The 26,803-nt window shown below is 42.9% G+C and overlaps 1 long non-coding RNA gene across 2 annotated transcripts in view; it reads right to left on the bottom strand.

Moving 5' to 3' along the window:
• Positions 1 to 358: 358 nt before the first annotated feature.
• LOC132014917 (uncharacterized) overlaps positions 359 to 26,803 on the bottom strand; it is a 59,483-nt gene continuing 33,038 nt past the window's right edge. Inside the window, exons 5-6 of one of the 2 annotated variants that reach the window (XR_009403487.1) lie at positions 18,313 to 18,525; positions 17,703 to 17,789 (exon numbers count right to left, since the gene is read on the bottom strand). This is a non-coding gene — a long non-coding RNA (uncharacterized LOC132014917). Of the gene's footprint in view, positions 1,202 to 17,702; positions 17,790 to 18,312; positions 18,526 to 26,803 lie in introns of those variants that run through there. The other variant, XR_009403489.1, reaches the window with a different exon arrangement.

The following is a 26,803-nucleotide window of genomic DNA, read 5'->3' as shown; positions in this document are numbered from 1 at the left end:
TGCCAGCACCTTAATCTTGGCTTTTAGCCTCCAGAGCTGTGAGAAATCATTTCCATGGTTTTGAGCCCCCTGGTCTGTGGTATTTTGTTTTTTTAAGATTTTATTTATTTATTTGACAGACAGAGATCACAAGTAGGCAGAGAGGCAGGCAGAGAGAGAGTAAGGGAAGCAGGCTCACCACCAAGCAGAGAGCTTGATGTGGGGTTCGATCCCAGGACCCTGTGATCATGACCTGAGCCAAAGGCAGAGGCTTTTTTTTTTTTTTTTTTAAGATTTTATTTATTTATTTGACAGAGAGAGATCACAGTAGACAGAGAGGCAGGCAGAGAGAGAGAGAGAAGCAGGCTCCCCACTGAGCAGAGAGCCCGATGCAGGACTTGATCCCAGGACCCTGAGATCATGACCTGAGCCGAAGGTAGTGGCTTAACCCACTGAGCCACCCAGGCGCCTTGGTCTGTGGTATTTTTTATCGCCTCTCGAGCTAAGACAGCAGGTGGAGCTGTCCTGAGCAGGGGCTTATGCTGGGGGAACCCACCGGTCAGGAGAAACCAAAGCAGGTCCATGGAGACCAGTGAGGAGCTATTTCAAAGGTCCGGGGGCGGGTCGGGGGGGGGGGGACGGGCGAGGCGATGCAGCATCCGCGGAAAGGGGACGGAGAGTCTGTGAGCTGATCTGTAAAAAGCAATTACAGGCAAACAGGAAAAGTCAATATATTTCCTAACTGAAGCTTACTCTGAAGTTTACAAAGAAATTCTCTCTGCCTTGTTTAAAGATTATTCTGTTTTCCTTTTAAGTACTTAAAAGTCACGAATTCAAAGGTGCGGATAAAGGGGTAAAACGGAGAACTAAGTTTTCTCGGACTTTGGTGACAGTTCTCACAGCAGCATCATGGCAGCATGGACATCCCTGCTTTTGTCGTGCTTTGTGTGACAGCTCATTAGGCATCCGTCCATGCCCAAAAATGCCTCTTCGGGAGTTGCGGGATCCAGCCCGATGAGCCACGGGCCCCAAGAGGCCTCTGGCCCACCTGCACATCTGTAATAGACCTCAGTTCCAGCTGTTGGACCACCAGAGCTGGCGGACATGCTCTCTCTTGGCTGCGGCCGGGGAGAAACCTGGGGAATGCTGACGTGGGCAAATAACCACGGATGAAAGAGAATTTGTGCAAGTCCAGCCTTCCGGAGGGGATATTCCAGCACGCCTATGGAGCGGGAAGAAAAAAAAAGTGTAGACAGTGGAGAGGGAAGGAGGCACTTTGCCAGCACCACCCCCTTCCCAAGACAGCACAGTGTGGGACTGAACTAGCTCCAGCTGTGCCAGAAGTTGCTAGAGAAACCCGTTTCTTTCCAGCAGCACCCAGAGTATGGGTGGGGTCCTCCGTGGCTAGGGAGTAGCTGGAGATGGGGAAGGGGGCAGACAAAATACCAAAGCCCAGACTGCACTCACGACTGCAGCAAGAGTGCACCCTCAAGCTGCTGGGAGGAGAGGCCCCTCAGATTGCCGGGTGGCCCGGTCACCCCCACTTATCTCCACTCGGCAGCTGGCTCCTTGTGCATGTGTCCAAATGCAGCGGCTAGGCAGAGTCTAGTAAAAAGAGTGCTTTCAGAGAAACAGACCAGGATCTGCAGGCGAGGACAAAACCACAGCATTGAGCTATAGTTCACCTTCTGCAAAGGGAAAGAGAGGTTTCCAGTGGCCAGCTGGTGAGTTTAAGAAGCAGGGGAGACAAAAAAAGCTTAGGAGTGAGCAAGAGGTGTGGAGAGGTCAATCCATATGAAGTCAGAGAGAAAACCCCCACGGTAATAGTACAACTACCCTATCTGAAGGCAACTAGTAAAGATCTGAGGTGGTGTCTGCTAGTCAAATGCAAAAGCAGCAATGCAAAACTGTAGGAGCATGAAGAATCAATGACACACAGGTGAAGGTGATAATGATTCTCCAACAACCAAGCCCAAAGGCACAGAATCCTTTGATCTTGATTTAAAATGAGCTATTTTGAGGAAGCTCCATGAGCTGCATGAAAACACAGAAAGATGATTCAATGGCAGCTGGAAAAAAATATGTATCAGAAAAAAAAGAGAAATTTAAGAAATATAAATCATAAAAAAGAACCAAACCAAAGTTCTGGAGCTGAAGAATTCAAAGAACGAAATAATGCAGTAGAAACCCCCTGCTCCAGAGCAGATCAGACACAAGACAGAGCAAGTTATGTAGAGGACAGGCACTGTGCAATAACCCCATCGGAGGAGAACAAAGCAAAAAGAATGAAAAGGCGTGAAGAAAGCCTGCGTGATCTAGGGGACCCAATGAAATGGACAAACGTTAGAATAATTGGGTTTCCAGGAGAAAAAAGAGAAAGGGGCAGAAAGTTTAAAGAAATAATAGCTGGAGAACTTCCCCATTATACTATTATACAGGTAATCCGGGGCTCTGTAACTTAACCCAGATCTATTTGCAGAAACTTGACTGAACAGAAAGAGGCCCTGCTCTTATTTAAGGGCTTACTTCTCCCCTGTTTCCATTAGCTAAGAGCTGGCACCAGAGAGCCATAAAGATGCTGAGGAGTGAGAAGCCCCATGGCTTGTCAGCAGGCTGGAGAAGGAAAGGAGGGTTCCGGTCGTGGGGGGGCGGGGAAATGGGACGCCCTCCCACCACAGGGAGCAAACACACACTTTTCCGAGACAAGTGCGGAGGAAATCAAGTGGGTTTTTAGATACCTGACACAGGTGCGCTGGGCGCATAAAACATAAACGCAAGGTTTCGATAGAGACATGTGGTCAGAAGAAACCAAGAGCCACTCCTGCCAGGTAATTTGTGCAATTGTGCTCCTTCGTATGTATCCAAATGAGCTGAAAATTTGTGTCTACGCGAAAACCTGAATGTGAATGTCGACACCAGCTTTATTTGCAATTGCCCAAACTGGGGAGCCACCGAAATGTCTTTCCATAGACTAATGGAAAGGCAAAGTGTAGTTCATCCCTGCAATGGATACTGCTCAGGGGGAGGAAAAAACCCCTACTGAGTCATGAAAATACATGGAGGAAACCTAAATGCCTATCCCTAAGTGCAAGAAACCAATCTGAAAAGGCTATATTCTTTGTGATTCCTACTCTCCTCTGGAGGAGAAACTGTGGAGACAGGAAAGAGATCAGCGGTTGCCAGAGGCTGGGGATGAGGGGGAGGGATGATTAGCGCAGCGGATTTTTAGGTCAGTGAAAACATGTATGATATTTTAATGGTTAACACATGTCATCGCGTGTGTGCAACAGAAAAGGTACAATGCAGAGTGGAGCCTAATGAAAACTGTGCATGTGAGTTAATAATAATGCATCCATACTTTCTGTAAACCCCAAACTGTGCAGAAAATTAAAGCCTATTCACGGAAAGCGTGCCCGGAGATGACGGCTGAGGGATCCCACCCGGAAAAGGGCTCCACGCAGGGCCCATCGGAAGCCCAGCAGGTACGGGATACTTTTAGAGACCCACAAAGATGGTGTCATCTTTCAAACTCAGAAGGAAAACATGAATATGTTAACAAATGTAGCATCGTAAATCTAGTCTTTCTAGCAATGCTGTCATAAAATACACTTTTGAATATTTTTATAGAAGAAGGAAATGGCCAGGGACAAAAAGGGCATAACTCTCGGCCCCTGCTGTGGGGGTGGAACCTAACAGCCAGTGAACTTGGTTGTGGACTGGCGCCCACGCTGGGGTTCAGTTGGGAAGACCAAAGAGCTTAGATGCAGAGCGGCTATGTGAGGAAGAGATGGGCCCTGGGAGGTTCCAGAAGGTTCTCAGGAAAGCCGGTGGTTGCTGGAGAAGAATGAACCCAAGTCAGAAACTGCATGAGCAGGAGGGGTCCTGGGGAGATCCATGGTCCTTTCCAATCTGAATAAGATGCTGGGCTTGGAGGCAATGGTACCAGCAACACAGGGAACTGTGAGGCGGGGGCTGGATTCTTACAGGCAAGGACCAGGTGAGAGAGAAGAATCCTGTTCTCAGGGTGTGGGGACCCCAGAGGGAGAGACTGGACAGTTCTGGGGTTTGTGTTTCCCAAAGAAGCAGTCAGGAAGGCTTTCAAGGCAGAAGGCTGGTACGTGCTCTTCACCCATTCCTGATAAGAAGCTTGGGTCCACACCTCTCGCATCCTATGAGTAACTGAACCTTTAACTATGCTGTCAGCCCCAGTGATAAGCCACCCGACAACAGAGTGTTTTCTTGAGTGACAACATTTTATAAAAATATGTACATCCTCATATGTATTTTTGGATGAATATATGTTCACGTATCTGAGGGGGTTTTACATGGGAATGGAATTGGTGAGCCCAAGTGTTAAAGGTTGGCAAAAAAAAATTTTTTTTTTTAAGATCTATTTATTTATTTGAGAGAGAGCCCAAGAGCACATGGGCAGGGGTAGGGAGTCAGGCAGAGGCAGAGGAAGAATCTCAAGCAGATTCAAGCACGGAGCCTGATCCCAGGACCCTGAGATCATGACTTGAGCCAAAACCAAGAGTTGGACGCTCAACCGACTGAGCCACCCAGGCGCTCTGAGTTCGTAAACATTTTTAATTAAACAGTCCCCATTCTTGTAGCAAGCTTTCAAAGTTAGTAATGCTTGAGAGAAGTTGTTCTCACCTAGAAGTGCTCACTGAAGGCAAAAAACCATCCTTCCCTTTCGTGTCTGCATTTCGTCAGTTTTAAAAGATTTTGGATGGAGAAATACTACTGGGCATGGATTGACTTCATCTTTGCAATGTGGCCTAATATAGTATTTCTTCAACTCTGGTATAAGGAATCACCTTGGGGAGGGGCACCTGGGTGGCTCAGTCGTTGAGCATCTGCTCGGGGTTCCAGGATCAAGCCCTGTGTTGGGCTCCCTGCTCAGTGGGGAGCCTGCTTCTCCCTCTGTCTCTCTCCCCTTCCCAGCATGGTCTCTTTCTTTCTCTCTTTCTTTCTCTCCCCCCAAAAAACCCCCAAACCAAAAACCAAAACAAAACCCGAAAAAACAAAAAACAGAATCACCTGGGTGGGCTGTGGTTGTTAACAGCATAGATTCCCAAAGACACCCCCCCCCACTCCGCTGCCATTCTAGTTTAGCAGATGCAGAAATCTGCATTTTAAACAAGGCAGCTGGGGTGGGTGCCGGTGCGTGGTAGACCGTATTACGAAAGACATCTGTATGGGGCTTGGTCGACTCTCAAGTCTAGAGAAGGATTTCTCAACCTTGGAGCCACGGGGAATGTGAATACAGATTCACCAAAAAACGCATATAAGAATGTAGAAAGCCTCACTGCTTCATAAGAGCCCCAGCCTGGAAAGACCCCTCGTGCTTGCTCATCAGGAGTTGGCTGCACGTCTCGTGGGCTTCTCGGACAGAGGAGCGCTCCACGCCAACAGGAACAAACAAGCTACAGCCGCATTCGGCAGCGCAGGGGTCCCTTCCAAACCCGCTCTGCAACGAAAAGGGGCCAGACACAGAAGAACACACAATGTTTGGTTTCATGAACCCTTTGTCATGAACCTCTCGTCCAGAGTGCTCAGTTTCTCGTTCCAGGTGTGGTCACATGGCCATGTCCGCTTTGTGAAATTCACCAGCCTATGCCTGGATTCTGAGCACTTGCCTGGATGTATGCTGTCATTCAACAAACTATCTACTAAAGCCTCAGTGCGGGCCACAGCAATGTGAACCTCTCAAGTGAATGTGGGTATGGCCGGGGAAGGTCCCCGGCAACAGGGTCGGCAGTTCCCCCACACGATGGTAATGGGAACATCTGCTCCATCAGAGCTTTTCCCCTTGTGTGACTATGGGTCTTCTAGAGGTCTATAGGTCTTCTCACCCTCGGGCTACTCTACTCCCCTCCACCCCTGTTTCCTGAGTTGCCTTCTTGATCCACAAATGTGGGATGACTGTACCCATTACATTTCTGAGGGTGAACTCAGAACGTGCAGGCATCCTAAGCCCTTTGCTTGGGTCATTTCAGTTAACTCATCAGCTGCTCACAACAGCCTTCAAACTGTTCTATCATTGTTCCCCACCTCACGCTGCTGTGAGAATAAATGCGGGTGATACTTGAAGGCGCTTAGCTCCGTGCTGGGGACCCAGTTCTTGCCAGGCAGCCCCAACTTTGATGCCTACCAGAAGACACCGCAGCTGGTATTAGGAACATCACTTACTCCTATGTGCTCCATCCCAAGGACCGAGTCCTTTCCTGCTGCTGTTAACTCCTGAGTCACCTCACCAGCTCCTCTCCCATTTCATATCCCTTCCACACCCTGGGTAGCCAATTTTTTGAATTAAATATCCAGTGTTCAACAATCTTAGATTGCATTCGGTTCTCCTGGCTGGACCCTGAGTAGATACACTTCCCCATGCACGTTTTGATATTTTTACTATTTATTTACATATCCATAAATAATCTATGGGATTGTTTTTGTGTGCCTTTAAAATAGTGTAACTTTTTTCCCTTCAGGTGATTATGATTTCCTTAATTAAAAAGCTTAGGTTATAAGATAAAAAGATTATATTCCTAGTAATGAATTATATGGCATTTTCATTTCATTTACATCTTTAAAAAGAGGTAAATAAGTAAGCTGATACGGAGAAAAGAATGTATTCTGCAAAGAGCAACTTCCTGGCTGTTCCCAATTTTATTTTCCACATTTGCATCTCGAGGAATGAGAACTTTGTAGGTCTCAGGGTCCCTGATCTTGCAATTCTAACAAACACAATGAATCCATCCCCCTATCTGTTCACTGTTTTGGGATGGCTAGAAATAAAGCTTCTGTGGTCATCAATTAAGCCTGAGCCCACCCTGAAGAAGAGTCTCATGTATACACTACAGGTGTGTGTTAAATGAACTCTTTATACTCCATGAGTATGTAGAGAACTTGTCTTTTCTTATGGAGAGAGGGGAAAGGGAGTAGCTGGGGAGGAAGGGATCCAAGGCAGGCTGTGAAAATGAAGGGAGCTTATCATGGGAAGTGGTGGGTATTCACGTCCCCTGAGTACGTTTCCCCTCCATCCATTGGGATTAGGCTGGAAAGCGGGGCACCAGCAAACCTGGAGTTCCAGGAGTCACTGCTGCTGTCCTGCAGTTCCCAGGAAGTCTTGGGACTTGACCCCTCTGCCTGCTGCTCCCCCTGCTTGCAAACACCGGCCAGCAGATGCCAAACTACAGTTGGAACCCAGAGCCCTTGGAAGTCCTCGGCTAGACCCTGTAGTGCCCAACTGTCCAGGCCAGCTTAGTCTTTCCTTAAACTTGTGATAATTGCATTTTACACGATTTAAATTTTGGACCATACCTATTGCATTATTGTGGGATTTCACCATACATTGCAGAGCAAAAGTAGTACCGATTAGAGTCTCCTATAGAAAATAAGTTTCAATTAAATTTGAAAAGACCCTCTTAGTGAACATTGTTGGAAATAAGTATTTTTTTGGCTGTAATATTGAGTATGTATGACTATAAAAATGCAAACTCTGAACATAAAAATTATGCAAAAATAATGGGCAGTAAAGGATCTTGGAAAAACCATTTACCACGAATATGGCTGAAAATGGATTCGTGGTTTTCTTATGATGAAAGAGCTTTTTAAAATCAGTAAGAAAAGTTTGAGAGAAAGCAAAACTGATACACAAAACCTGGCCAGTAACCTCTGTGAAGTGTTGTTCAGACCACTACCCAAAAATAACAAATTAAAACAAGCTGTTTTCACTATCAATTCAACAAAGTTTAAAATAAAAGAAAAATCTATCTAGAAAGATAGAAATATACACAGTTCTTTTTCCTACATAGTCACAAGTGAATTTTGTTCTTGTTATGGTTTTACATAATTTTCAAGTTTTCTACAATGGGAAATTCATTTTTACAATCAGGGAATTATTAAGCCTTTGAAAAAATAACAAATAAGGATTCAACTCAATTAAATAGTTCATACACCTACACTGTTGCTTGAAATTATTTTCATTCAATTGGCCTTTCAACTTCGGAAAACAAATATTCTGAATGTACTACCCAGTGGAATTTGATCACATATTATTTTAAATTCTACCCAGCTTGTTGCTCCTCATTTGTTTTCAGTAGGGTAAATGTTTTCCCAGAAATTCCAGGGAAGTGTTTCACCCTTCAGCTTTATGGTGCTGTCTGCTAGTTGGGGAGAATTGGTAGAGACCAAGAAGGAGACCTTGAGAAGACCATCACTGAAAAGAACACAAGAGAGGTGATTTGGACATATTTACCACTGGGTTTGTGCCCCAGGGCCTTTGCCCTCGCTATTCTCACTGCCTGGGATGTGCTCCCGTTAGACATGGGGGTGATTCTCTGCCGGATATTCTTCTGATCCTTGTTCACTAACCGTCTTCACAGTGAGGGCTTCCATCACCACCTTATTTAAAATGATTCCATCTCCTCTGATACTTTCTTTCCCTTCATTTTCTTTCCCACCATACCACTTACTTATCTAATAGATCACATTTAACATTTATTGTTTGCTTGCTTGCTCTGTTTCTTCCCAATAGAACGTAAATTCAATGGGAGCAGGATTTCTGGTCTGTTCTGTTTGTTGTTGAACCCTCTCTGCTCTTTAATCCCATCTCTTGAATAAATGGACCCCATTTATGCACTTTCTTGAACGGAACTTACTCTTCATATTAAATTGTTAGCCACATAGCTAAAATAGGGGGCACCTGGGTGGGTCAGTTGGTTAAGCATCTTCCTTCAGCTCAGATCGTGATCCCGGGGTCCTGGGATGGAGCCGCACATCGAGTCACCTGCGAACCTGCTTCTCCCTCTCCCTCTGCCTGCTGCTCCCCCTGCTTGTGCTCACTCTCTCTCTGTCAAATAAATAAAAAAGAAAGAAAGAAAGAAGGAAAGAAAGAAAGAAAGAAATAGCTCAAATAGCATCTCAATGTCATCTGAGTCATATTTAGGCCTTATTTTTTTTTTTTTCTCAACGGCCTGTTTGTTTCTGTTTGTGTCCATTCTCGGGGCTCTCCACCTGCATTATCTCATCCAAAGTGAAGCCTTCTCAGCGGTGTCATGAAGGCTGGACCATTGGCAGCCTCTGTACTCTGACGGGAACCTTGTGCCTCAGAAGACAACACATGCTGCAGAAGAGCCCAGTGGCCTGAGATGAGGGAAGACATCTGCTCGGTCTTTCTCCATCTGGCCTACAAAGTTATTTCCTTCTCCAGAGCTAAGCCCGGTAGAGGCCATGATAACACTTCCATGATAACAAACGAATTTAACACTTTCCTTGGGGGCTTTAGCCATTATCTATCTTAAAAGATGGTAGTTGTTGAAGGCAGACTTTTAAGGCAGCCTTCAGTGACCCTCTCTGGTATCATCTTTCCTGGAGTGTGGAACTTGTGAATATGATAAGATATTACCCAAAATACTGATGTGGTATTGTATGATAAAGCAGATTTTACAGCTGTAACGAAGGTCCCAAATCAGCAGACCATAAGACAGGGAGATCGCTGGGGTGGGCCTGACCTAATCACTTGAGTTCTTGCATTACTTCTGTTTATTAGACGATCCCTTGCACTGAAAATGATCTAGAAGAAAGGAAAATATGAGGCAAACCGTAGTTCGTTTTCCTTTTAGGACATCCTTACTCATCTGTAAGCCAAATGTGGGGAAAATGCATGCATGTCAAGAAGTGAGATAAAAACAGTTGAGTTAGTTTTGAGCAGTCTTCCCACTGTTGTGGTGAGAATGACATATATATGCGTGTATGAGCTCCAAAATATAGCTGTGTAACACTGGGTGATTTTACATAAGAGTTAGGTGCTCTCATATTTGCATTTTAAATGGATATTGTACAATATAAAAATGAACAGTAAAGTGAATACTAATAATTTCCAGTTTAAAATTTTCCCTATTTAAAATGACATGAAATACCAATAAAAAGAAACCCCATGATGGTTGAGAGAGACCATAAAAAAAAAAAAAAGAAAATTTATGTTTTAGTACTTTTAACAGCATTCTTTTCCTGCCAGGGGACGACTCTGCATTTGCATTTTCTATTTGGTTCTGCAAATTACATAGCCATGGAGTCAGATTTCTCATTGTAAAAGGTTACAACTATGAAAAGACCCCAAACCAGAATGAACTCCATGGAATGGGATTAGGATTCGTGTGAACTCATGGTTTTCTAAATAGGCTGGCACAGAAGACCTAAAGATTCATATAGTTAGATATATATATATATATATATATATATATATATATATATACCACAACGAGAGACATTTGACACAATAAGTGGTCTTTAATTTTAAAATAGTCAAAGTCATGAAACTCAAAAAAAGGCGGAGAGAAATGATTGAGATTGAGAATACAAAAAGACACAAGAAATAAATGGGGTGTTTGATTCTGAACTGGATTCTTTTGCTACAAAAGACATTATTGGGACAACTGGTAAACCTTGAATGGGGTCTGAAATTAAATATCATTAATAAATTAGAGTTAATGTCCTCATTTTGATGGTTGTAATGTAATCATAGGTGTAAGTCCTCGTATGTAAGAATTGCATGCTAAAGTATTCAAGAGTGATGGGGCATCATGTCAGCAAATTACTCAGAAAGGAGAGCTTTTCCTACTATTTCTGCAATTATTAATTAAGTCATTTCCAAAAAAAGAAAAAAATAAAGAAAGAAATAATTAGTTACCTAGTCAAAAAAAATAAGAAAAGCAGGCTGGATTTCTAACATAATATAAAATAAGTGATTTTTTTAAAAAAGATTTTAGGGGTGCCTGGGTGGCTCAGTGGGTTAAAGCCTCTGCCTTTGGGTCAGGTCATGATCTCAGGGTTCTGGGGTCGAGACCGCATCAGGATCTCTGCTCAGCAGGGAGCCTGCTTCCCCCCTCTCTCTGCCTGCTGCTCTGCCTACTTGTGATCCCTCTCTCTGTCAAATGAAAAAATAAAATATTTTATAAAAAAATAAAATAATAAAAAATAATTTTAAAAAGATTTTATTTATTTACTTGTCAGAGGTAGAGACAGAGCACACAAGCAGGGGGAGTGGCAGGCAGAGGGAGAAGCAGGTTCCGGGCTGAGCAGGGAGCCCGATGTGGGACTCAGTCCCAGTATCCTGGGATCATGACCTGAGCTGAAGGCAGATGCTTAACCAACTGAGCCACCCAGATGTCTCTAAAACAACTATCTCATGTATTCTTTTTTAGAATCCATTTTGTTTTACTTTGGGTGTTCAAAAAACATCAAATGATAACAAAATGAAAAGGTCTGCTCCCTTTAGGATATCTGTTTGTAAAAATGGAAAATTTGCTAACTGGAAGGAAATAGAATTGAATTAGATAGAGTCAGTTACAAAATTGGTCAGAGTGGTTGTCAGACTAATCATGTATTAGTCTAGATATGGAAAAGCTGAAGCCCACAGGGACAGAAAAATGGAGTATTCATTTCTCCAGTGTGTTGAAAAAATAATTCACATTTTTTTTTTTAAAGGATTTTATCTATTTGGGCACCTGGGTGGCTCAATCAGTTAAATGTCTGCCACTCCGCTTGGGTCATAATCCCTGGGTCCTGGGATCAAGTCCCACGTTTGGCGGGGGGGGGGGGTCCCTGCTTTGCAGGGAGTCTGCTTCTCCCTCTGCCCTTCCCCCAACTCATTCTCTCAATCTCTCCGTCTCACTCTCTCTCTCAAATAAATAAATAAAATCTTAGGGGGAAAAAAAGAAATCTGAATTCTTAGCCTGCTAAAGTGTACAGATAGTCTTTCAGAAAATTCATTTAAAAAAAAAAAAAAGATTTTATTTATTTATTTAGAGATTGCAAGCGGTGGCGGGGAGGGGCAGAGGGGGAAGGAGTGAGACAATCTCAAGCAGACTCCGTGCTGAATGCAGAGCCTGTGGTGGGGCTCAATCTCATGGCCCTGAGAGCATGACCTGAGTCAAAATCAAGAGTTGGATGCTTAACTGACTGAGCCACCCAGGTGCTCCAGTAATCCACATTTTTTTAAAGTACAGTTGACCCCCGAACAAACCAGGTTTGAACTAAGAAGGTCCACTTACATATGATTTTTTTTTTTTTTAACTGCAAATGTGTTTTCTCTTCCTTATGATTTTCCTGAGATCATTTTCTTTCCTCTGGCTTGCTTTGTTCCAATACAGCATATAATATATATACATACAGAATCTGTGTTCATTGACTGTGTGTGTTACTAATAAAGCTTCCCATCAACAGTGGGTTATTGGGGAAGTCAAAAGGTATATGTGGATTTTCAACTGCTCCAAGGGTCAATGCCCCTATCCCCTGCATTGTTTAGGGGTCAACTTTATACAGAGTGCCAAGAGTTTTGTCACTGTCCTGGGCCACTCCTTGTGGTTACAGAAAGACAATGGCCTTCCTTTATGAAGCAATAGCAGGGTTTGTACTAGTTTCTTTTCTTTTCTTTTTTTTTTTTAAGATTTCATTTATTTATTTGAGAGAGAGATTGAGAAAGAACATGAGCAGAGGGGGGGCAGAGGGAGAGGGAGAGGGAGAAGCAGTCACCCTGCTGAACAGGGAACTCAATGTGGGGCTTGTGCCCAGGACCCTGAGCCAAAGGCAGTTGCTTAACTGACTGAATCATCCTGGCGACCCATATTATTATTTTTTTAAAAATTAATATTTATTGATTATTTTTACACATATCTCCTAGAATTCAGCATGTAATAAATATATAAGGACTACTCTTTGGTTTCTATAAGAAAAACAAAAACAAAAAAAACAGCCTGCATTTTGTTGTTGTTTTTTTCCTTAGCAGTTCTGTTGTCTTCCACGTGTGTTGGTTTCTGCAGTCTGTGCCATCACATCCAAACACAATCCTCCCCATTGTTAAGCTGCTGGCTGAGTTCCCCGACACCATGACTCTGCATATACATCTTCCTCATGTCCTTGGGTTGAGGGCTTTTGCCTTCTGTCAGCACAAGACATAGGGTTCTCACTCTTTCTCCCACTAAGGTGATGGCTGTGGATCTCAAAGGGGGCAGGGTTCTGAAGATGAAAAATTATCCAAGGACCCCAGATCATTCTTTCTCTTAACAACCTCTTTTCCTGATGTAAGTTATCATAATAAAGCAACATACATGATCTATATATACTCTTCAGAATAAATCAAATACCAAGTATTTTCCATTGAGGTCCAGAAATTGGTTAGTAAATTGGTGAAGTTAGAACCCATAACTTTTTTTTAAATTTAAATTTAATTTAGTTAACATACAGTGTATTAATGATTCCAGGGGCATATGTAAGCGATTCATCAGTTGCATATAATACCCAGTGCTCTTTACAGCAAGTGCCCTCCTTATGGCCCATCACCCTGTTACCCCCTCCCCCCACCACCTCCCACCAGCAGCCCTCAGTTTGCTTCTTAGAGTTAAGAGTCTCCTATGGTTTGCCTCCCTCTCGGTTTTCATCTTATTTTACTTTTCCTTCCCTTCCCATGTGTTCATCTGTTTTGTTTCTTTTTCTTTTTCAAGATTTTATTTATTTATTTGACAGAGAGAGTGAGAGATCACAAGTAGACAGAGCAGCAGGCAGAGATAGAGGGGGAAAGCAGGCTCCCCCTGAGCAGAGAGCCCGATGCGGGGCTCGATCCAGAACCCTGAGATCATGACCTCAGCCAAAGGCAGAGGCTTAACCCACTGAACCACCCAGGCGCCCCTGTTTTGTTTCTTAAATTCCATGCATGAGTGGAATCATATGGTATTTGTCTTTCTCTGACTTATTCCACTTAGCAGAATACCCTCAAGTTCCATCCATGGCATTGCCAATGACAAGATTTCATTTTTTGATGGCTGAGTAATATTCCACTATATACACACACCACATCTTCTTTATCCATTCATCTGTCGATGCACCTCTGGGCTCTTCCCATATTTTAGAACCCACAACTCTTGCTGAAGTATTATTTCCATATCCACCAAAATTAAGTTCCCTCTCTTGCTGTCACTCCAGAAAAGGCTCTTCCTGGACCTCACACTCTCTACTTCCTGGCAACACTTTGAAGTTAGTTATAAAGGCCCTAGAACTCCTGAATAAATTTCCTTAACTTTTGCTTGAGCTTTCAGAGGGAGAAACACAAATGATCTCAGGAAAATGAATCCATCCCAGCCCCGTAAGAGTGCGGTTTCTGTCTTTCGGCTTCGCTTGACTTATTTCTAAACCATCAGGTAATATTCTAAAGCGGAAAAGCCTGCTGTAATTGTGTTCTGACACCTTATAACTTAATTCAGTTCTACCTGGAAGCTGGGAGCCAAGAGTCCAAACAAGAATTTTAAACACCTGCTTTATCATAATGATCAGCCTTGCAACATCCTCCATTGTGAAGCTACTAGAAGAAAAGCCGCACCCTCACAGCTACAAGCTCTCTAATCTCTGACAACCATGTAGGTGTGTCCCTGGGGCCACGTCCTGCTTCGGTGGAGAAGCTGAGTGAGGGCTGGCAGCCGAGCAGGCCTCAAGGCTTTCATACAGCTGTGCACCCCCGGCTGCGGCAGAAATGACAGGGCTGACTTCGGGGATCATAGACTATCGGGGTCCGCGGGGCCTCAGGGGGCATTGAAAGTCTTCCAGGTCTTCAACACCAGAGGCTGGCAAATTCCCAACCACCTCTCATGACCAGGAATTCCCTTTTCCCCATGAGTATCTAGAGAAATCTTGTGTTTAGAGAGGTTGTTATGCTAAACTGAAATGCGCTTTCCTACATCTTCCACCTGTTGTACTCAATTCATATGCTTTAACCACACAGGACAGGTCTTATCCTTTTCCTCATGCAAACCTGCTAAATATTTGATATAGCTGTTCTGTTCCCATGTTATTATACCCACCTGTTTGTGGTAAACATCCTTTATCCATTGATACGATTTAAAATGATTACATTCATTTAAATAATTCAATTTATAATCCCATAAATTAATTTATTAATATTAAAGCAGTGCATTAATTCAACCCACTGAATACAGTTTAACATGGACATGACTTTATTTTTTATTTTTTTATTAAGTTATTTATTTATTTATTTGTTTGTTTGACAGAGAGAGACCACAAGTAGGCAGAGGCAGGCAGAGAGAGAGGAAGGGAAGCAGGCTCCCTGCTGAGCAGAGAGCCCGATGCGGGACTCGATCCCAGGACCCTGAGATCATGACCTGAGCCAAAGACAGCGGCTTAACCCACTGAGCCACCCAGGCGCCCATGGACATGACTTTAAGTTAAGAGTGGAAGCTTCAGGAGGAGGAGGATCAGGCTGAACTTCAGAGGATGCCAGTCAGCAAACTGGTGAGATCATTCTGAGGCCAAGGTCAAGTCTATGGCAGTGTAGATTTTAAAATTCATTCTTGTTAGTTCACTCAGGAGTGATGGGGGTGGGGCGGCAATGATCCTGAATAATCTAGTTCATAACAAACTGATAAAAATGATGGAATTCTCGTTGACATCACTGTTCTACAAGATGTGCCCGTCAAGCGGACTAGAACATGTCTCCGTCCACACGTTATCTTTTCATTAGATCAAAAGCCTTTGAAAGCTACTTGAATATCAGGAGTAATGATAATAAAAAAGTTCATCCCAAGGCACTTTATTGTTTCATCTGAGCTCACAGCTGACACACTGACATACCTCTCTTCCCATAGTGCTGGAGGGTGATTCTGACAGATTCTGGATGAATGATTCTTCTTTTAAAATACTCTTTATCTGCCGCTAAAAATAAAAAAAAAAAAAAAAAAAAAAAAAAAAAAAAAAAAAAAGGGACGCCTGGGTGGCTCAGTTGGTTAAGCAGCTGCCTTCGGCTCAGGTCATGATCCCAGCGTCCTGGGATCGAGTCCCACATCGGGCTCCTTGCTTGGCAGGGAGCCTGCTTCTCCCTCTGCCTCTGCCTGCCACTCTGTCTGCCTGTGCTTGCTCTCGCTTCTCTCTCTATGACAAATAAATAAAATAAAAATAAAAAAAAAAAAAAAAAATACTCTTTATCTGCCGCAAAAGTGCTGCATCAACACATTTCTGCATTTGGCCAGAAGCAGTGGTTAGGAGTCTCGGCTCAAGTCAGTAAGTATTTATTAACTCAATGATTGAATAAATGAATCAGAAATCATTGAAGAGGAAACAAGCCCAATTGAAATTTACCAGAAGAGAATCTATTTTATGTCTGTGTGTTAATTTTTTAGTAAAGCATTTGCAATCATTATCTTTGCAGATGAGAATTGTCCAACTTGCCACCCGGGGCTTCCTCCTGTGAGTTAGGAAAGACTTCAGTCATCAACATTTATAACTGTACTGGGCTCAATATTTGTGCACTCCCAAATTCATGTGTGAGGGTGTTTGGAGACGGGTCTTGGGGTAGTTCACAGGGTTAGGTCCTCCTGATGGGATCAGCAGCCTGATGAGAAGAGGAAGAGAGAGGTGCATGCCTGAGGAAAAGACCCTTGTAAAGGTGTAAGAGAAGGTGGTTCTCTGCAAGCCAGGCACATGCTCCCCAGTGACCAAATTGGCTGGCACCTTGATCTGGAACCTCCCAGGCCCCAGAACTGTGAGATATAAATGCTGATATTTAAGCCAGCCAGGCTGTCGTGTTCTGTTGTGGCAGCCTGAGATGACCGAGACAGTAAAGTATCTTTCAGAGAAGCACATTGATTCTGAGATGAGATGCAGGATATCCTTTTATTACTCTGCATGGAAGAGGGTGGCATTTCTGACATCTTCCTGAGCCACCTCTAGAAAGGTCCCATGGAAGCCTCTGTGGGTCCTGTGCTCTGGCTACAGTGGAGGAGGACTGTGGGGGAAGGACGGGATGGATGGTCTCAGTCCTTCAGATAAAGGAGGATGTGAGATCGGGGAGCTGAAATGTGGCCAGGGAGCCTGAGGGAGTGAAGCAGGGTTAGAATTGTTTCCATGAGCAATGCCCCCCAAGAGGTTAACTAAGGACGTAAAGAAGAACGGTGACCAGCCTTGAGGTCCCCACTGAAGGTTACATATTATGGACGGAGAGTTGAGTCATGTGTAGACCCTTCCAACATTCTGTAGGAGCACCTGGCTGCCCAGAAGGAGAGAGACAAGGGAGCTGACTTTGTCACTGGGGACTGACAAGGCAGTTAAGAGCAAAGGATTCCAGGAGGCTTACTGCCATCAAGTAATTAAGCCTTAAATAGAAAGTACTTCAGATAAGCAGGAGGTGGTGCCTGGGTGGCTCAGTCGGTTGGGCATCTGCCTTTGGCTCAGGTCATGATCCCAGGGTCTGGGATGGATGGAGCCCCACGTTGGTCTCTATTCAGCGTGCTTCTCCCTCTCCCTGCCACTCCCCATGCTTGTGCAAGCTCTCTCTCACTCTCTGTCAAACAAATAAATAAATAACAATTTTTTTTTTTTTTTTAAAAAGGAAGCTGGGCAGTGAATATTTCAAAGCAAGGGAAGACTATCCACATGGCTAGGTATGGAATGCTTAGTCAATGAACTTGGGAGTGACTGCCACCTCCCATTGCTAAGACCAAGCCATTTCTCTGGTTTACACTTATGTGGGGGCTCAAGACCTTTCCCCAGCTGACTGATCTCCTTGTATTCTCTATCTTTTGTTTAATTCCATTTTTGCCCTGCCCCTTCAAACTCGAGGCTCCTGTTATTAATACCAATGATCTTCGTGCCCACCCTGGTGGACAGTTTAGTTGAGACTCTGCTGCCACCTAGTGGTCCTGGGTCACTTCGCGTGTCCAGGGTATCCAGGCTAGGAAAGAGGCAAGTGAAATCAAGGCAGTTGAATGCTTGGATATGAATATTCAAGGAGTCTGGAGTTCATGCTGAGAGTAAAGAAAAAAAAAAAAATTAATTGGTATGAGAATGACAGAAGAATGAGAGTTTGTGGTCTCAGAGAATTTTAGAGTTTGAAATCTTGATGATGAAGGAATATCATGTGAGGATAATACCAAAGGAGTGGCTAAGGTTGTGTGCAACTGAAAGAGTCCTGAAGAAAGACATTTAAGTTGAAGGTCAAAGAATTGAGGGCCAGGTTGTTGCAAGGGCCATTTGTATTCTCCACTCAGAGATGACCATCCCTGTGTCAGAGTCCGTGTCTAAGTGACATTTTTCATCTCCCACACTTCCAGACACATTGTTTATAAAATGTTGTTGGAATGGATTTGAACATTGAAACACTGCTAATGGTGATCGCAGATGATGGAAGGGGTTTTGACTGTGAACTGGTTGGCCTATCCTTTTAGATATGATATCCTTTCAAATATTTGGCTTTCTGGAGCCAAGCGGCTATTTTCAACCTTCCAGTGGCTGTACCAACATATCTCCACTAGACAGAGGTCCCCATACCTGGTACTTTCCAGCTTCATGTATATCTTCCTAGGGCAGGAAAACATCCTGGGTGTTGCTGTGCGCTCATGGCCTGAAGTGGATATACTATGTTCAGCAATTCTCTTCTTACTTTCCCTGACATCTGTTCTCCACTGTAAACTTGCTGTAAACAAGATTTTCCTCAAGGGATTCTTAATCTGGAGTTCATGGATCCCAGGTTTTGGGGAGCCCCTGAAATCAAATGCAAAAATATACTTTGTGAACACTCGTTTATTTTCTCTCTCTCTTTTTAATTTAGCCCTTAAAGGAACGTGTGGCCTGTGAAAGAAGAAGAGCCCTTGCTTCAGGCAACTTGGCTTGCTTTGATCTCGGGCAAGTTTCTGAGCCTCCCAACTCCATCAGCTTTCCCTCCCTTCTGGGTTTGTAAAAGTTCTTGAAAGTTAATTACTCCACTTTTCCATGTTTGTCCAAGGAAGTCTGGAAATCCTGCATGTCTGCTTACTAGGGAATCTGGCTTTTAGTCACACTGTCCTGGGTTGGCAGGGACTTTGGCTAACCCAGAGGGCTGCCCTTCTCCACTCCCTAAAGAGGGATTTCTAGACATTCTTTTCATTCCTTACCAAGTGGAGTCTACATTTCTCCCAACTGAGAGCTCACCCAAATGCTATGCTTGACTCATTCCTGCTGACCCTCTGATTCTCCCATGGGGCTCATGAGCTCTAGAGCCCCAGCTTGCAGTGGGTCTCTGGGAGCCCAGTGCCTGAAGGGCTAAATACTGTCAGTGCTTTGAATACCTTGATGAATGAACTCTGGTTACCTTTGATTCTTATGACATCTTTGCAAGCCACTATATCTACCAGGTGGCTTCTTCGTCAGTTGTAGTAACAGAGATCATTTCTTTTCTCTAACTTCTTAACTATGGAAAAATTTCAAACATTTACAAAATTAGGGAGAATAGTATCTTGAATATAATGTACAGATCACTCAGCCTTCATCATTTCATGACCAATATTATTTCATCTGGTCCCCCTTGCTCTCTGTACCTCCCCCTGATTATTTTGAAGCAAATACTATCAGCAGTCCCTCTCATCTATAAACACATTAGTATATATCTCTAAAAGATAAGAATTCTTAATACCACAACACATTTAAAAATTAGCAAAAAATTTCCATGTTTCACTCAGTGTTAAATAGTAGTGGTTGAAGGTAGCTCTTTCTCAGAAAAAAACCTCAATTTCTGTCTTTAGCTAAAAAAACAAAAAGGAAAAAAAGAAAAAAAAAAGAACCACAATTAAACTTTACCTCTAAGCCACCAGGTCAGAATATTCCGCTTCTATTTCTGACAAAATGCATAGATATTTTGCTTCTATTTCTGACAAAAACGCATAGACTGAAGATAAGCGTAAGTCCACCAGAGTAGTCATTTTTGACACTCCGGGTTCAATAACACGAAGATTCAAATATTTTCGGCAAAGCATCTGCTGATTAAGAAGACAATAAATAATCACGGGCTTTAGCATTTTTCCCCACAAGTTTTGTGAAAATTTGTCCAATTAAGCCCTTTTTCTGTGCCACAGAGGTTCTTAGCACTAGACGTTGTTAGAACATCTTAGCAGATTCCACCTCAGGTTGGATTTTCTCAACTTGTCCCTGTTCTACACAGACTATTCACAGGAGCCAAGTCTCCAGTCACTTTAGACGTGGCATTCACATTTCAATAAACAATAGTAACTGAACACTATCAGTGGCATCTGGTAACTCATCAAGATACAAGAAAAATACTCAGAATGATTCGCCTTGATGTTTTGGGGTTTTGTTCATTTGTTTCTTTTAACTGTTGATGTTGTTCTCGATGTCTTCAGTACTTGGATCTACTGTTCTTACCAAAAGACTTGTTGTCTTAAACAAGTTTATTTTCTCTGGACACATTTTTTCAGCTTCTGCAGCCTAACACCATTTAATTCATTTACTCATGGTCAATGGCTTTCCTTGCTTGCTATGAAATGGGCCACGTGAAACATTGGATTGCAGTCTCATTTCCATTTTTAATTCTTGGGAAGAAGTCCTGCTATAATAAGATATGCCATTTTAAATTTCATAATATTATTGACTATTACTTTTCTGTGAACTGGGAATATTGTAATGGCTGCTTACTCTGGTAATGCGGACATATATTGTGTTGTTTGAGCACAGTTATTGTGTCATTACATAATGAATATAATTCAATAAAAAATAAACCACACTTCACAGTGACTAGAAAGTACAACATTTAGAGTCCACTTTTCTTGTTTTGACATGAAGGATATGCATTGGTACTAAAAAATAAGGTAAAATTAAATTAAAGTAGATTAAACATTATGGTACAACAATACGCTTAACACTCTTGACATTGTTTTGAGTGAGTTATGACACCCTGAGCAGCAGTAGAAAGTGTGAGAGTTCCACATGCATTCTCTGTGGCAACTTCTCTATTGTTAACACTTGAATGTGGCCACAGATAATACATAAACGGATGAGTGTGGCTGTCTTGTAATAAAACAACAACAACAAAATAGACACTAATCTTTAATTTCAAGTATTTTTCACATGTCACAAAATACAATTCTTCTTTTGATTTTTTCAACCATTTAAAAATGTAAAACCTTTCTTAATTTGCAGAACATATAAAAACAGGCAGTGGGCCAGACTAGACCCACAGGCCATAGTTTGCTGACCCCTAGTCTAGATTGCCGTACCTCTAAAAAATTCCACAGATGTGTCAGGTTCCTGAATCATTTTAGGGTTTATTTCTCATCATCTCTTCCTTAGACGTTCAAAGTTCTAGCCACGTTCTGCTACCAGGCCCTACTTGGCATGGTGTCATCAGTGTGGTAGACCAGTAACCAGAATGTCGAGATAACCAAGGTCCATCTGTCCATGAGCTACATATTTTCAGCAAGGACCAGACCGATTAATTGAATGGTCATCATGAAGAGCATCCCTTCTGCACCCTTTGAGTAGCTGAGGGTGACATAAATCACTGCAGGATTCTCTGTTGTTTTCAACTTACTACCTTTGCCTAGGGATAGGGATCAGGGAGGACTTTTAGGGATTTCCACTTAGCCTTTCCTACCATGAAGACTTAACTCCACAGAGAACCAATGTGACCATCTTCCATTTACTAAGAATACTATGGCCCTCTGACTTGGGCTTGGACTCCATCTATCACTTGGCCTCTAAACATCCCTCTTGAGTAAGGATGATGATGCTATTTGGGGCCACTTGGCTCCATGTCAGCCTATCCATAGCCTCAAAATAACCTGAGTATTCACTTTCCCAATTGTGTTTTTAATTGGGTGAATGTCTGTAGACTCCTTGGAGGAAGGATTTTTAATCCTTCTGTACTGTAACCACTTGCTATGGTGCTTCAGAGCCCTTCCTCAAGGGGACAATGGATGCTGAGACTGAAAACTGTCTGAACTTTTGAAGCTAGACAGGAGACCATGACTTTCCATTGAGGGGAACAACTGACAAGTTTTTGGGGGGATATAGAAATCAAGCAATACCCTCACTGTCTGCCTACATACTGCTCCTAGGTTACCACGGCTTATTGGTTTTTGCCACAAATTCCCGAGGGTCGGCTCTTCCAGGCTGTCACTGTTGCCCATTAGGGTAATTGCATCTGCCTGGCTTATTACGGCAATTAACACAGCTGATTAATTCCACCAATCCTGCCTTCACTCTGACAGTTTTGTGCTATTGGCTAGCTTCTGCTATTCCAGAACCCTATCATCCCCCTTTCAAACCAGGGAGCCCATTTTCCCTGCATATCTCTTACTGTCTGTCAACCCTGGCCTACAGAAACAGACAATATTGAGTTTGTCAAGATGATGGTGTCTCCCTTCCAAAGCATTCCTTTCTAGCTGAGTGAAGAGTGTCCTCTGGGTTTTCCTGAGAGAAGCACTGTCATCTTCTGATTTCATGGTGTCACACGGTAAGTCACTTCTAACACGCCCACCTCCCTGAGCCTTTCACACTTTTCTCAGCCAAGGAATTTCCAGAATCTCTATCTCATTCACTATAGTTAATCATTTTTTACAACCCTTACTGAAGAGATATTTTGGTGCACCTGGGTGGCTCAGTCAGTTAAGCACCTGCCTTTGGCTCAGGTCATGATCTCAGGATACTGGGATCAAGCCCCACGTTGGGCTCCCTGCTCAGCGGGAGTCTGCTTTTTCCTCTCACTCACCCTCTATGCTCTCTATCTCTCTCAAATAAATAAGAAAATCTTTTAAAAAATCAATAAAAAAATGAAAAAAATCATAGGGAACAAAATAAGTAAAATCTGCATGCCATAATAATGTGAACTGGTCTCAGAGACTGGGAAGTAGCACCATAGGTGCCCTAAAAAAGTCTTAGTTATTTGCAATTGAGCTCAATGATGGTGACTTCTCACCCATAGTGCAGTGGTTGCAGATCAAAGAAACTTTCATGAAGGAGCTGATATTTAAAAGGAGTCTGAAGTCCTGAGTATGATTTTGAAAGGCATAGGGAAAGAAATCCTTCCAGGGAGAGAGAACAATAGGAAAAGGCATGGCAGAGTGATCCCAGGGATGAGAAATTCAATTTAGATGAAACAAAGAACCCATGTGGAGACATCATAGAAAACAAAGATTGAAAAACACGTTTCATTTCTATGCTGAAAGTACTGGGCTCCAGGGAGCACTATTTCTATGTCAGAGGGAGGCACAGGAGTGCCTAATTGGAATTCTAGTATTCTCCTTAGTATTTTTCAAATCATTACTTGGGATCTTCAGGTCCTTGTTTGTAAACTATACCTGAAGATAGAGTAGGTGAGACTAAGACTCTGCTAAGGAGCTCAAGGGCCGGGACGTGCCGAGTCAGAGCAGTGACTGGGGCCAGCTACCCCAGACTGCTCCATGGCAGTGATCCAGAGAATAGGGAGAGCTCTGGAGTTCTCATTCTGCCTACCAGCCAGAAGTAGCTGAAGTAGAAGAAGAACCCCTCCAGTGAATCCCTCTTTCCTTGAAGCCCAGGTACTGCCTCGCTCTAGTCTGGTCCTGGTCTGAATACAGAAAGAGAATGGTGTACAACTGTGTTGGACCCGATGAGCAAAGGGCCTTTTCCCTCTGAAGTTGATCGCTTTCACTTCGTTTTCAAGGTGGACACTGGAGTCCAATATCAGTATTCTGTATTTACGTGAACAAGCTTATGCTTTCCCCTCACTTGATCTTCAAAGGGAAGAGCGTTCTTAGAACACTCCTAAAGTGCTAGAAACACATCTTGAACCTCTGTCCCCCGCCCAGGCAGTTGAAAACATATTACATCCCTCATCAGTTATACTCCCCATTCCTGCAGACATTTTTCATAGGAGATTATTTTGGGCTTGCACCATCCCAGCCCCTTCTTCTGGACGCCTGTGCTTTGATGCTGCCCCTTGACAATATGATACCAGGCAGAGTATTCTGTTTCCCAGGTACAGGCTGACAAGGGAAGGAAAAATAAAAGTATTCCTTTACCTTGGCCCAAATACTAAAATTCTGTTTTTCTAGGTTAAGATTTCCTTTGGGTTTTGTTTTTTTGTTGTTTTGTTAGGAAGCAATGACTTGCTGTTGACTCATATTTAGCTTCCAGCCAACAGAAACCAGAGTCTTTTCTTTTTCCCTGGGTGATGCTATTCAGCCATCTCAGCCCCACCCAGGTCTTGGACAGTTGTTCGTTTTTATAGACCTAAGTAAAGGACCTCTCATGTGAGTTAAATTCCATCCCACTGGGTTCGTTTCTCCTAGATTCTAGCCTTTGGCACATTAACTCTCCTGTCCTAGATCTTTATTTATTTGAAAGACTGAGAGAGGGCTCACACAAGTAGGGGAGGAGCTGAGGCAGAGAAGAGAGAGAATCCGAAGCAGACTCCCTGCTGAGCTCAGAGCTGCACTCAGGGCTCAATCTCACAACCCTGAGATCCTGACCCAAGCCGAAATCAGGAGTTAAGCTTTGAGAGTCAAAGGAGTCAAAGCTTAACTGATTGAGCCAACCAGGAGTCCCTCAAGGAACAACTTTTATCTTCACTGGTCTTCTTTACAGTTTTTTATTGTCTGTTTCATTTATTATTGCTCTAATCTTTATTAGTCCTTTCCTTTTGCTAGCTTTGAGTTAAGTTTGCTTGCCTTTTTCTAAGGCATAAAGTTGGGTCATTGGTTTGAGACCTTATTTATTTATTTATTCATTTATTTTAGAGAGAGAGAGAGCACTGATGAACAGGGTGAGGGTCAGAGGGGGAGGGAGAGGGAATCTCAAGCAGACTCCATGATGAGTACAGAGCCCAAGGCAGGGCTCAGTCTCATGACCCGGAGATCATGACCTGAGCTGAAACCAAGAGTCAGTGCTTAGCTGACTGAGCCACCCATGCAACCACTTTCTTCCTTTTTAATGTAACTCTTTACTGCTATAAATTTCCCTCTGATCACTGCCTTCTCTGCATCCCACTGGTTTTAGTATGCTGTGTTTTCACTTTCACTCATCCCAAAGTATTTACTAATTTCTGTTGCAATTCCTTAGTTAACCCATTGGTTGTTTAAGAGTGTGTTGTTTGATTTCCATATATTTGTAATTATATGCTACTTTAAATCATACTTCAGAAACTTGTTAAATTCAGAATGTCTATAATATGAGGAATCCATATCCCACCCTAATTTAGGACCTTATTGGAATCCTTACTAAACCTCTTTTTCTTGATATTTATCATGCCATCTAGACAAATTGTTTTTGGATTCTGATTTTATCATTAGATACATTTGGCTTTGAAGTCTTTTATCAAATAAATGCTAAAAATGTGGGATAGGATTGGCTAAGGATAAACCTGTCTTCATAATTAAGTTAACAGTTGCAGTTCACTGTATTAATCTTTTTCACTTTATTAAAAAGGGTTAGGATTGCAGATCCCAGCCTACCTTCTTTAGACTATAAATCCCTAATACAAATCCCTAACAAATCCCTAATACAAATTACAAATGTAATTTAATATACTATAATCTTGCTGTGATGGTTAATTTTATGTATCAATTCAGCTGGGCCACAGTGCCCAAATATTTAGTCAAACATTATCCTAGAGGTTTCTGTGAAACTATTTTTTGGATATGATTAACATTTATTTATTTATTTTTTAAAGATTTTATTATATATTTGACAGAGAGAAAGATCACAAGTAGGCAGAGCAGCAGGCGGGGGGGGGGAGCAGGCTCCCCACTGAGCAGAGAGACCAGATTGGGGGGGGGCTCGATCCCAGGACCCTGAGATCATGACCTGAGCCGAAAGCGAGGCTTTAACCCACTGAGCACCCAGGCGCCCTGGATATGATAAACATTTAAATTAGCAGACTATGAGTAAAGCATACAACCCTTCACAAAGTGGATGGGTCTCATTCAATCAGCTGAAGCCCTTATAGGGAAAGACTAGCCCCAGCAAGAACTCAAACTATACCTCTTCGCTGAGTCCCCACTCCATCAGATTTTTGACTTGCCAAGCCTCCACAATCATGTAAGCCAATTCCTTAAAATAAATCTCTCTTTATACACATACATCCTGTTATTTCTGTTTCTTTGGAAAAGTGACTGATAAACTTGCTATGAAGAACCATTCTGAAAGTAAAATATTTTCTTTTAGCCCTGTGATTTGTACTTTGCTTCCAGAGTAAGATTTTACTGCAAATCCAGTATATTCTCTCCTGTTGGATTTCATCATTCATTCCTTTGACAAATATTTCTGAACATCTACAATGCACCAGGCTCTGAGCATGAGGCAGAGAACAAATAAGGACATATATAGCATGTCAAATGGTGGTAAGTGTTACGGAAAACACTTTGGAGAAGGGCAGGATGCAGGGGGTGTTTACCAGGAGGCAGGAATGTTATCACATGGGGTAGTATGCTAGGTACCTTCCATTTGCTTCCCTAGATCTGTTCCCCACCCTTCTCCCCCTCCATTATCTGTCATAGGAGGCTAACGTGTATGGACTACACAGTATGCTCTTTTACACTTGGCTTTCACTTGGATTCGGCTAGTGGGAGCATTGGCAAGAGATCAGAGGGAAAGAAGAGAGTAGATTTGGGGTATTTCTTCTTCTGACTCCTTTCTTACTGTATTACAATGGTATGGCTATGTCTTTCTACTGAAGGTTTGTCTAATTGGATGGCCATCTCACCACACTTGACTCTCTTGGGATTCTAGGAACCGTCCTTCCCTAGTGGCAAGAATTGGGGTGATTCTTTACTCCAAGGGACATTTGTGGATGTGTGGAGGCAATTTGGGTTGTCTCATTGAGGGGAATGCTACTGGCATCTAGTGGGCAGAGGACAGAGATGATGCTATGCATCCTTAAAATGTGCAGGATAACCCTCCCCCAATCACATAGAATTATCTGGCCAAAAATGTTGATAGTGCTGAGGTTGAGAAGCCCTGACTTGCCCCCTTAAGCCTGCAAGTTGTGAGTAATGGCACCCAGCTGTTACTG

The sequence above is a fragment of the Mustela nigripes genome, chromosome 4 (genome assembly GCF_022355385.1).
Source record: "Mustela nigripes isolate SB6536 chromosome 4, MUSNIG.SB6536, whole genome shotgun sequence".
NCBI classification, from domain to species: Eukaryota; Metazoa; Chordata; class Mammalia; order Carnivora; family Mustelidae; genus Mustela; species Mustela nigripes.
Note: the sequence above shows the minus strand (reverse complement) of the source record. Positions and strands in the feature narration are given on the sequence as shown.